This window comes from Hyaena hyaena, unplaced genomic scaffold (genome assembly GCF_003009895.1).
Source record: "Hyaena hyaena isolate Hyena2069 unplaced genomic scaffold, ASM300989v1 scaffold_212, whole genome shotgun sequence".
Lineage (NCBI taxonomy): Eukaryota > Metazoa > Chordata > Mammalia > Carnivora > Hyaenidae > Hyaena > Hyaena hyaena.
This window is the reverse complement of record NW_024080845.1, coordinates 1650910-1662901: the sequence shown is the minus strand read 5'-3', so window position 1 is coordinate 1662901 and position 11992 is coordinate 1650910. Positions and strand designations below refer to the sequence as shown.

Genomic DNA, 11992 nt, shown 5'->3' with positions numbered 1-11992 from the left:
CCAATATTTACTGACCAGTCTTACGCACTAGCTCTACGCAAGGCACAGGGATGTACTCATAAATACAACAGGTATGTCCCTCCTCTCAGGGAGGTAAGTCGTATTAACTCCTATTTTAAACTTGAGGAAACTAAGGCTCAGAAGATAATATAACTTGTCTGAAGTCACACAGCCAATCACGGTGGAGCTGAGATTCAAACCCAGGGCCATGTGCCTACAGAAGCATTAGTCGGGTTGTCTCATACAAGGAAAAGTAAGAAGAGTCAGGGTGAGGATCCAGCTGGGCCATTTAGTGAAGAGGCAAGAAGAACTCCCCTCCTTTAGATGTCCCCATGGACGGAATCATAGAGTCAAACCAACATGGTTGCCATCTTCCTTTACGGTAGCCTCAAGTCATGCACCAAGTAACATAACACTTTTAGAGATTTTTTTCATCACAAATTGTCTTAAAATAATTTTTTAATCTTAAAGTAATACATGTTCACCATGAAGATCTTGGGAAATTGAGAATAAAGAAGGGGAAGGCTTATCCACAATCCCACTAACCATAAGCAGCTACTGGTAACATTTGGGGATATCTCTGTCTAGTCTTTGCTGTGCATAGTGCGTTTGTGGTTGTATTTGTCTTACATTGTTTTATATCACTGAAGTCGTACCAACTCTAGTCTTTTTAAAATTTTTTTTAATGTTTTCTTTATTTCTGAGAGAGAGAGAGAGAGAGAGAGGGACAGCGTGAACAGGGGAGGGTCAGAGAGAGAGGGAGATACAGACTCTGAAACAGGCTCCAGTCTCTGACCTGGCAGTCAGCACAGAGCCCGACGGGGGGCTTGAACCCATGAATCGTGAGATCATGACCTGAGCCGAAGTCGGACCCCCAACCAACTGAGCCACCCAGGCGCCCCTCTCTTTTTTTATGGTTATTTATTTTTAGGGAGAAAGAGACAGAGTGTGAGGGGGGGGGGTGGTGAGTGGGGCAGAGAGAGAGGAAGACACATAATCCAAAGCAGGCTCCAGGCTCTGAGCTGACAGTCAGCACAGAGCCTGACGCGGAACTCGAACTTACAAACTGTGAGATCATGACCTGGACCAAAGTTGGGCACTTAACCGACTGAGCCACCCAGGCACCCCTACCAACTCTAGTCTTTAATCCCACTTTTTTCACGTGGATTAAAATCTTTTTGTTCTTATTAATTTTTAATGTCTATTTCTTTTGAGGGGAGGGAGGGGCATGGAGAGAGGGAATCCCAAGAATCCCAAGAGAGAGAGAATCCCATCGTGGGGCTCCATTTCACGAACCAAACTGTGAGATCAGGACCTGAGCCGAAATCAAGAGTGAGACACTTAACTGACTGAGCCACCCAAGCACCCAAAACCTTTTTGCTTTTATATGGATTATCAAAATAGCGCTTTGGAGCCCAGACTCTGTAACAGTCAGTGTGAAGGGCATCCCATGCCCTCCTTTATTCCTCACAAGAATGTCTGCCCCATATCAGAGATGAGGAAATGAGGAGTTGAAGGTCACCTAGCTGTCCAGCAGTGGAGCGAGGAATAGTATCTGACTGACACTAGAGTCCATGCTCTTAACCGCTGAGCTGGAAGAGGCCCCTTTGGGGAATCACTCATGCTTGGCCACGCCTGGTAAGCTCTGCAGTGGTGTCATAAAGGTCCGCCTGAGGTTTGTTACCTACATCCTACCTGGAGTTCAGGTCAGGTTCCTGGCAGGGAGGGAGACATCTCTCTGCATCATGGCCAGAGGGAGGGACACCACTCTAGGTGCCTGTGGACATCAGCCACTGCAGCCTCCATCCCTGCCCACCAGGCAGGGTTGTGAAATAAAATACAGGGCACCCAGTTACATCTGAACCTCAGATACACAATGAATAGTATTTCAGTGTAAGTATAATCCAACTATTGTACAGATATGCTTATACTAAAACCTTATCCGTTGCTTATCTGAAATTCAGATCTCACAGAGCATGCTGCATTTTTATTTGCTACATCTGGCAACCCCAAACCAGCAATCATGGAAGTTTGCTTGGCTTGATGAGCTATGGTCTGCCCAGGGACCTCTACACACACACACACACACACACACACACACACACACACACACACTCCTCTCCCATCCCTAGATCTGCTGTCCCTCTGTTATCTGGCTACAAGTGAGTGAAAATGTCCTGGCCATGGGGGCACCCCAGGACCCCTCTGCAGCTAAGAGACCGGACTCACCATGCCTAACCGCAGCTGGGTGGAGAGCCAGCTTTCTGAAACAAAACTTAGTTCTTCCCCACTCCCTGATGCTTTCCTGTTTGCACACTTGAAATCCTTCCACTGGGTAAATTCTTCCTGGTTCAAGCTTGTTGTAAAGGCAACTCTCATTCCTTTTATAAACTCTCCAGAGATCCCATGACAAGTTTTCTGCCAATACAGTCTCTCCCCCCTCTGTGTCCTTTCAGCCGAGCGGGTTGGGGATGGGAAGAGGTTGGATCCTAAGGTTGTTTTGTGGGTGGCTTCTCAGAGACCTCATTGAGGCTTTGAAAAGGGACCTTGGAGATTCAGACTGAATACAGGGCCGAGGAGGAAGTTTTGAGTTGCCATGGGAACTTCTTGTCTGATGTTTTGTGCTCTCAGATAAGCTGCTCCGGGCGCCTGTGAGCTTGGAGAAAGGGGAGCTAAAATGAAAGGAAAGATGTTTTTGGAGGTTTCTTCTTTTTTTTTTAATGCAAGCGCAGCTGCAGGCGCAGCCTACTACCGATGCAGGAAAATTCCCCAGCTCCCACTCCTGTCTGCCTCTCCAGGTCTTCACCACCTCCCTTCCTTTTGGCTCCTCTAAGTTCCCAAGACACACTTCAAAGGGACAAGAAGGGAGTGTGGGAGGGGTGTGTTCAACCTCTGGGGTCCCCCTTCAGTTCTCATGGGGCTGAGCAAGAATTCTGATCTCCAGGCCCCTGGCGTTCCAGAGTCAGTCCTTTTGGGAGAATGGAAAGGGCTCCAGGAAAAACTCTACCAACCAAGGCAGGAAGCAGCAAGTGGGGCTGCATTCGGCCATTACCTGGAGAAAACTCCTAAAAGGCTCATCTTCCCAGGCCTCTGTTTTCCAATATGCACAATGGACCTGATTGAACCAGATGGGAACTATAACTGTAGTTGGTTGGAAAAGATTGCTCTTTCTCATATTTTTAATCTATATTGTTTTCTGATAACAAATGCAATGCCTGGTTTGGTTTTGTCTTTATTTTTTTAACTTCAGTTTTATTTATTTTGAGAGAGAGATAGAGGGCAAGAGAGAAGGAGCAGAGAGAGAGAGAGAGAGAGAGAGAATCCCAAGCAGGCTATGTGCTGTCAGCACATCTGTCAAACCATAAGATCATGGTCAAACCTGAGCCAAAACAAAGAGTCAGACGCTTAACCAACTGAGCCCTAACCCTAACCCTAACCCTAACCCATGCACCCCAAGTTAACCACAAATACTACAGAAATTTTGTGACTAAGAAGAAGGGACTGTAATTTTATGCTGTAGAATGGTGGCTCTCAAACTCCCAGATATAAACAAATCCCCTGAAGGGCATGTTAAAAATCCAGATTTCAGTGGGCCCCTCCCTCATAAGTTCTAATACAGCAATCCAGGAGCACGGCCCATTTTAATTCCATTTTAACACTCATTTAACAAATGATGGCTCGTAATGACATTGGAGATACGTTGATCTAGAACTGACCACTTTTAACAGTTCAGGATACATGCCTCCAGATTGGTCCTCTACTAAAAGGTACTATACTAACTTTTTTATCTTGGAAAAAAAGAGGGGAGAGGAAGAATCATACTATATGTGATTTTGCAGTTTGATTTTTCACCAAACATGTGGCAGACATCTTTTTAAGTCAATAAATAGACATGCTATTGACTGCATCCCGTTATGGAGTATAGCATCGTTACTGATGGGTATAGCTTGGGAAAGAAATGGTAGCTGCTGATCTCATAAACAGTAACACACACACACACACACACACACACACACACACACACACACACAGCAAGATGGTACTGCAACAAGCTCAGGAGTATCAATGTCTTCGGTATCTATGAGTCAACAATAGTTATTGAGCACCTTGGTACTGGGACAGGAATACTAAGAAGGACAAGGTGAGGCCCCAGCCCTCAGCCTGGCAGCCTGGTGGCTGAGCCTGATGGGTTTTTACACAGGCTGGGTTGGGAGAAGAGCTTTACTGGAAGATGCATAAAAACCCCAAGTGCATGGGGAAAATGGCGCCCATCCTCGGCCAATGCCTGCCCAGCCCTGCTTCGCTCTCCACGGCTCTGAGGCTGCCATCAGAATCTTCCAATAAAGGGAATACAAAGTGGAGGTGAAGGTCATTACTGGCACAGGGACTCTCAGAGCCTGCTCCTCTGGAGTAAGCTGGATGAGGGGATTCTGTCTTCTCCAAGGGGTAAGCAGAGGCTGCAGCCCCCCAGGACCCCTTCTGTCTCCCCATTGTCAGAGGGCACAGGGAATGGCTCAGATGAACCACTGTGGGCCCTGGGAAATGCCCAGAAGAGTCTTTTGCACAGCAGAACACCATGTGGCAGCAAAGAGTGGCCTGGCAAGAATTTAGTGGTAGTCTTTCAGCATCAGAATTTAGTGAAATTAAGCCACAGCAGGATGGGAAGCCGGGGGAGGCTGCATTCAAAGTACTTCAAGTGAAGCGGAATTTAGGAAGAAGGAACAAAAAGGAACACATGTTTCTAGAAAATTGTTTTACACCCAAGAATTCGTGACCCTCTAAGTTGAAGAGGCTCCAGGATGACTGGCTTGCTCAAAGCTCCCGGGCCAGGCACGGCCTGCCCCCTGCCCCCCTCTGTTCAGCCCCAAGCCCCACCTCCCCCTCATGCCAACACTCCAGCCCCGAAGGCCTTCCTCCACCATATCAGACTCATTCCCACCCTGGGGCCTTTCCCCTGGCTCCTCTCACTCCCTGGAATGCTCTAGCGGGACTAGTCAGCGTTGCTGACTCCTTCTCAGTACCCGGCCTCCCTAAAAGGTCACCGCCTCAGCGTCCACCCTCCCCCAGCCCAGCCCCTGCCTTTCATCTCACCCAGTGTTACTCTCAGCGTGGCATTCATTACAGGCCAAAGTTTCTTGTTTGTCTCCTTATTTTTTGTCTGGCTCCCCTCACCCGTGAATGCGGGTTACCCGAGCCCCAGGATATCATTCACACCATAGCTCCAGCACTTGGAACAGTGCCAGAAACACAGTAGGCACTCAATAAATGTCGGCTCATAGGCCGAAAAGGAGACAGGTTGTCTTCTGAATGCTCCTGTCCGTGATGTTCTGGATGTACGTCCTGGGCCTTGTGGCCTTCCAGCCAACCAAGACCCTTCCCCGGGAGGTAAATGTGGGAAGACAGCCAAGTTCAACCGGCAGGTGCCAGCTTCCTCACTAGGAAACTAAGGACGCTGATAAACTAGAGCACATTTCCAAATGTTCAAGCGAACAGGAGAGTGTTTCCGTTATCTACACGCACCAAGGGGCGGCCTTGAGCAACTGCACGTGTTGTAGCTGGGCAGAACATTCCCACGTTCACACACGGAGCCAAGATCTGTGGAGCACGGCTGGGGCCCTGCCCTCCGGCCACACAGGGCCCAGCCGTCTCGCAGGAGACGTCCCTTGCCGTCTGCTGAGCACTGACTGCATGGTTTCACTAACGTTATCTCGCTACCTTATCTCCCAGCCACCAGGCGATTCTCCACATCTGACAGACACAGAAATAAATGAGGTTCACTGAGTGGCCTCCGACGGGGCCGGTGCCCGAGCCCAGCAGGGCTGGCAGAAGGGGCTGCTCGGCCCCGAGCTCATCAGTGGCCGTCATCCGCACACTCGCGACCGTGCACCGTACGTAGCCCTGTTGCTCGTCTCCGAGGTTCAGACGGAGCTCAGAGTACGGAGTGCATGAGTGTCTGGAGATTCTGACCCATCAGGGAATGGCCCAGAGCTGACCCAGTGCCGGTCTCCCCCGCCCCCCTTCACACCTCCGAGCCAGCGCTCCCCTGAAGAATCCAGGCACCGAAGCAGGAAGCTTGGCTCTCCCTCCCCAAGGCCAAGGGCTGGAATGCACTCTTGCTGACGCTCCCATGCGAAACAAGGGAAGTGCCTCTCTGAGAGCCGCCTAGCTCAGACAAAGCTTGGCATGTTCCTTACTCCCCAGCAATCTGACAAAATAGGTATTTATTTGTGCCTCTGCAGCGTGTGGCTTGGACACGGTGTTCTGCATTGTGGAAGTGGCCAGGCACCAAGTGAAATATCTGTTACTATAGTAACAGTTCCTTTTTATTGATACCAGAATAAACAGGAATGCAAAGCTGCCTCTCTCATTGCGTTGGCACATTGCAGCCGCCTGCCATCCCCAGGGGTTTAAGAACCGCCCTTCAGAGGCGGCCCTCGGCGCTAGCCTGGGACTTCCCAGTGGAGTGAGGGACCCGGTGACACTGCTCCCGAGTTCCCTTCGCGAAGACGCAACTGAGAAGTAAGACCATCTCTCTTCTGTTTCACTGGCTGTTGAGCTGGGTGTTGTGTGGGAGGAGGCGCAAGGGAAGGAGGGCTGTGAAGCAGAATGTCAGGGGAGCTGAGCCGGCTGAGCTCGGGGTACTGGCCTGTGTCCCCTACCCAAGCCCGTTAGCACACGGCAGAGCGGTTTGAATCCTCCTCCTTACTGACCCACTGATTGACAAAAGGCCAGAGTGCTGCAGGGCACAGGTGAGAGAAGACGGGTCTTGGCATCAGACTGCCTGCCTTTCCGGTGAACTTGGCTTTAGCACTTTGGAAGAGGCAAGTCTGAGATTACTGGAAATCAGGGGCTACAGTGTGTCACCTCTCTTAGCTAGAAACTGGGGGCTACAGTGTATCGCTTTTCTGACGCTAGAAGTCAGGGGCTACAGTGTATCAGTTTTGGGAACTGCTTCCAAACCTGGCTGATTTCCCCTGCTGTGAGGCAGCCCGAGTACCCGAGTACCCGTGTCTCCAGTGGCTTGGATCCGGAGTGGCTCGTAGCTCCCCTGGTGGTAAGTACCTGCCGGGATCATTCCCCTGAAGGCCTATTCCAAGCGGAATGGCTGGCGTCACACACTGACGGGCTAGGAATATCCGCTCTGCTGACACTGTTCCTTGTACAGCCCGCTGCACCAACCTTGCTAAGGGCCGTCCACGTCCAACTCTAGACTCTGCTATGGAATTGACTCAAAACCCTGAACGCCCACCCACGTCTTCTCCTCACAAACTAAGAGGTCTCAGTGGACCCGAGGCAAAATGTTTAGGACCTTTGAGCCATTCTCCCATGGGGTGGGGAGACTGCATCCGAATGGACAGCTAGCTCTGATTCTAGGCATTGGCCACAGGCTTCTGGTGGATCTGGAGGTGGCTCCCATGAGCACCGGTCTTTAGTTGCTGACTGGTGAAATATTGGGAAGGAAAAGAGCAAGAAGGGCTGGAAAATCCAGTGGCCAGCCTTGTCATTTTCACTGAATGCCTCTTTCTCCTTCGCCAGTGGTTATTTAAAAAGCCTTTCTTCTCCTCTGCCCTTCCACCTCTTGAAATGTTGAACCAAGAAGATCCCAGGCGTGTTCTGAACCCACAGCTTGAACGGTAATGAGGAACAAGAGTGCAGGGGGGAGGGCGGAGGAGTGAAGACTGACCAACACCCCAGGGAGGGAAGGCCACCCGCTGGTCCCCTCCTAAACGAAGACCAGCCTCTGGGCAGACAGGCCTGTGCATTCTGGCACAAGCTCAAAGCTGCTAGGCCCGGGCTGGGCCTCCCCCAGTGAGTTTGTATTTCATTTGGGCTAGGAGTTCTCCAGTTAGCGGGCCTCCATTTTCTCATCTGTAAAATGGGCTCACACTGCCTCTTCTTTGGGTTTCTTGAGTATCCAGAAAGGGAAAAGGGATGTAAACCTGCTTTGTTAACTGAAAGACACTTTGCACCTGGACAAGACAATAGCATGAGAGAAAAGGCATTGAATTTGGAGTCTGGAGGTCCCACCTTTTCCATTTATTCTGTGTATCTTGAGACAAGTGGCTTGGCCTCTCTCAGCCTCATTTCTCTCATCTACGAAACGGGAATAATAGCACAGTCCCACTGGCTGCCTCCCAAGGCCATTATGAGGTCCCCAGAGATGCAGGTGAGTGAGCCGTCACCAAAAGTTTGCTGATCACAGGTCCCCTCAGGAAAGGAAAACCACGGTTTGGCTTCTGTGAGTATCGCTCTGCCAGACGTGGGCTAACCATGTCACGTACATTACATCATTTCACGCACGAGTAGGTATTGCCATTATCCCCACTGAACAGAGTCTCAGAGAGGTAAAGGCGTTTGCCCAAGGTCACACAGCTAGTAAGGGGTACCATTGTGATTCAAGCCCAGTCTGTCTCCTCCAAAACATTCGCCTTAACCATGCTGCTTTGGCTGATGTGTCATTTGTTATAACTGATGCCATCAAAGACAGAATACCCGAACCAGCAGAGCAGAGAGGCAGATGAAGGGGACGTGAAGGCCTTCAACAGCTTAGTGTGCTGCAAGTCTCAGGCTGAACTGGGAACTGAGCCTGCATCACCGCCACTTCCCTTCAATCTCTCCTCATTGCTCTTCCGTGGTCAGGGTGAGTGCCATTGTTTGGTTTCAAAGCCACCACCCTAACATTGGCCTGGCACGCCCCAGCCGCTGCTGAGCTCACTCTGGAAGTAGTGAGTGATCCCAGCTGAGCCTTGCCTGGCCTGGGGCTGGTGTCCGCAGGGGCCCTGGGTGGAGGCGGTGAGACCTCTTGGGTTATCAGCAGAGCTAGGGAAGAACAAGGGGGAAGCTCCCAATCTCTCCCCTGGCCCATTACCTATTAGATGAAGTCAGCCCCATAGTCTGCGGAGTAAGTGAGAATTACTTGCCCACCTTGTAGCCATGCAAGATGCTCAATTTAACTGTCACCTACCGGGTGCATCTTCCCCTGCCCAGCTCAGCCAGTCTTCATAGTATGGTGATTTTACAGAGGAGGAGGGTCCTCAAGTTTAATGACAAGGTCACACAGCTGCTAAGAACTATGACCTTAACCAGACCTACCCATGATACCCAGGTCAGTCAGCTGAAATCATTCCGGTCAAAGCGAACATTGATTTTTTTTTTCCCACCCTATGGTTTACAAAGCTGGTTGATGATTGTAATCACTTTGGGAGCTTTTTATACTCCCAAAGGCCAAGCTGCCTCCCATGACAATTAAATCAGAATCCCTGAGGTGCAGCTCAGGCATTGGTATCTTTAAAACTTCCCCTAATGATGGTGCCTGGGAGGCTCACTTGATTAAGCACCTGACTCTTGATTTTGGCTTCAGTCATAATCTCACCATTTGTGAGACTGAGCCCTGCATTGGGCTCTGCGCTGACAGCATGGAGCCTACTTGGATTCTCTCTCCCTCTCTCTTTCAAAATAAATAAACTTTGGGGCACCTGGGTGGCTCAGTCAGCTAAGCATCTGACTTTGGCTCAGGTCATGATCTCACGATTCATGGGTTCGTAGGTTTGAGCCGGGCGTCAGGCTCTGTACTGACAGCTAGCTCAGAGCCTGGACCCTGTTTCAGATTCCATCTCTCTCTCTCTCTCTCTCTCTCTCTGACCCTCCCCTGCTCACACTGTCTCTCTCTCTCTCTCTCTCTCTCTCTCTCTCTCTCTCTCTCTCTCAGAAATAAACAAACATTAAAAAAAAGAATTTAAAAATAAATAAGTAAATAAACTTTATATATATATAACTTCCTCTGGTGATGTCCATATGCAGCCAGTGTTAAGAGCCACTGATTGAGTCAGTGCAGGTTTTAAAGAGGATGCGAAAGCCCCATCAAAGACTAGGACTGGGATTTATTATTAGTAATCGTTGATAACAGCTAACGATGTGGAATTCCCGGGGCTCCATTCATAGTTTAATTTACAAGAGTGAGGCCCTAGAGTTGTGCAGTGCACAACCTGCCTTGCTGTATTTGGCTACCCAGATAAGCAGCACTTACTGAGTCCTCAACTCTGTGCTAGGCACTTGCCAAGCACCATGCATGTATCCCCTCATTTATTCTGCAACACTCTCAAGGAGAAGTGTGCTAAACAAGAGCAGTTGTTGCACCTTCTCAACTCTGCTGTTGTAGCAGAAAGCAGCCATACAGACAGTAAGTATCGAGTGGGCATGGCTGTATTCCAAAGCAGTTGAATTTGGTCCAAAGGCTTAGTTTGTGGACTCCTGCTGCAGAGGAGACATAAACTTGCCCGAGACTAAGAAGAGACAGAGCCAACATTCAAACCCAGGTCTGTAAGGCTTCAGTGTCCATACGCCTAAGTTTCATTCTGCGTGTGTCTGACAACCACTGAAAGATATCACTGGCCATTTAACTTTCCTCTCCATTAGCCTGTCCCTCTTCTCTGCCAGCTCTTCCTCTGGATATTCATCTTTGTCTTTTCAGGGACTACCTAACACTCTACCCCATGGCCACTTTCCTGGGAGTCTCTGATCTCTCAGGACACCCCAGCTGCCTGAGAGACCTGGCCAGAGCAGCCCGGAGGCCCACCTGACCCCCAGGGCAGCCGGTATGTTCTTGGCCTGGCATCCGAGCTTTGTGGAGCAGCCTCTGCTGTTACAGGGGACACGGGGAACCTCTTTTAATGACACCAAAAGGCGGGCAGGCTGTCTCGGCAGCTCTCTAAGCTCTGGAGGCCCCACACATGTGTCCGCAGACCTCACACGTGTCATTTCTGGAGCCGGGCACACTAACTGGAAAGGCAATGGTTTTCCCAGCCTGCATTTCTGGTCTGAAGAACCAGGGTCCCCTGGAGGAACGACCACAGCACTCTAGCCTCAGAAAGACCCCATCCCCCACAGCTAAAGGCTGGTTTCGCTTTAAAAAAAAAAAAAAAAAAAAAAAAGCCTGGAGCCAGAGCTGGTCACTGGTTAGACCCGTGTGCAGAACTGGCTGTAATAATATGCAGGGTCCCTCTTCTAAACAAGACTCAGCCTCAGCGGGACCTGCTTTTGCGGTGGGGCTTGGCCAGGGGCTGACTGATGACCTGTGGGGTGAAGAGTCTCAGCCTCGCCAATAAGGTGTTTTTCCTCTGGAATTTAACAGGAGTGGAAGGCAGAGAATGCCTGTTGGAAGTGAAAGAAACCAAAGTCAGATAAAAATTTCCCAAAACCTGCTGACGGTTCCCCCCACACACACACCAGCGAGAATGACCTTTTTAAGAATCGAATGAGACGCGATCTTTCCCTGAGCTGAACCCACCCGTCCACCCTCACACCAAACGCTCTCCCTGTCACTCACTCACACCACCCCAGACACACTATGCTTTTTTGTTCCCGGAACAGACCGAGCTTGTTCAAGGTACATGAGTCACACATGCTGCTCCCTCTGCCCCAAATGCCGCCCCCCCCCACCTCCTTCTCCTCAACCCTCAGATCTTAAATGTCGCCTCCTCAGAGAGACCCTCCCTGTGCACCTGGCTGAAGATGGGTTTTCCCGTTAGTCTCTATCCCGGTCCCCTGCTTCCGTCAGTGGGATCCTGGCAATTTGCAATCATTTATTTCTATTGGTTTGTGTACATGTGTCCTGTGTGCCTCCCTAATAGAATGTCTGCTCTGGGAGAGCAGGAGCCATGTTTGCTTAGTTCACCTCTGTGAGTCCAGTGTCTTCACCATACTTGGAATACTGGAGGAACTCAACACATATTGCAGAATGAATACTTTTATTGTGTCCTTTCTCTCGGCCCAGTCCTGTTATGTAGGAGCTCGTGGTTTTGTGTACTTACTTTGCATCTGGCCACATTATTGAATCCTCTCATTAGTCCCAAATGCTTTTCTGTTTATCCACTTGGGAATTCCGGGTCAATGGTGATACCTTAAGCAGATTAATTCTGCCCTCTCCTTGCCTAAAGTTATACAACTCATTTGTTTTCTGCTTTATGGCTTTGGCAACAGACATTACGGTTAG

At 49.9% G+C, this 11992-nt stretch overlaps 1 protein-coding gene across 4 annotated transcripts in view; it reads left to right on the top strand.

The window, feature by feature from the left end:
* Positions 1-11992, top strand: part of FAM107A (family with sequence similarity 107 member A) — a 53335-nt gene that overhangs the window by 33353 nt on the left and 7990 nt on the right. The window contains exon 1 of one of the 4 annotated variants that reach the window (XM_039242464.1): positions 6352-6519. The exons of 2 other annotated variants lie outside the window; for them this stretch is intronic. The gene's annotated coding sequence lies outside the window, so the exon portion shown is untranslated. Of the gene's footprint in view, positions 1-6351; positions 6520-6937; positions 7055-11992 lie in introns of those variants that run through there. One more of the 4 variants, XM_039242465.1, reaches the window with a different exon arrangement.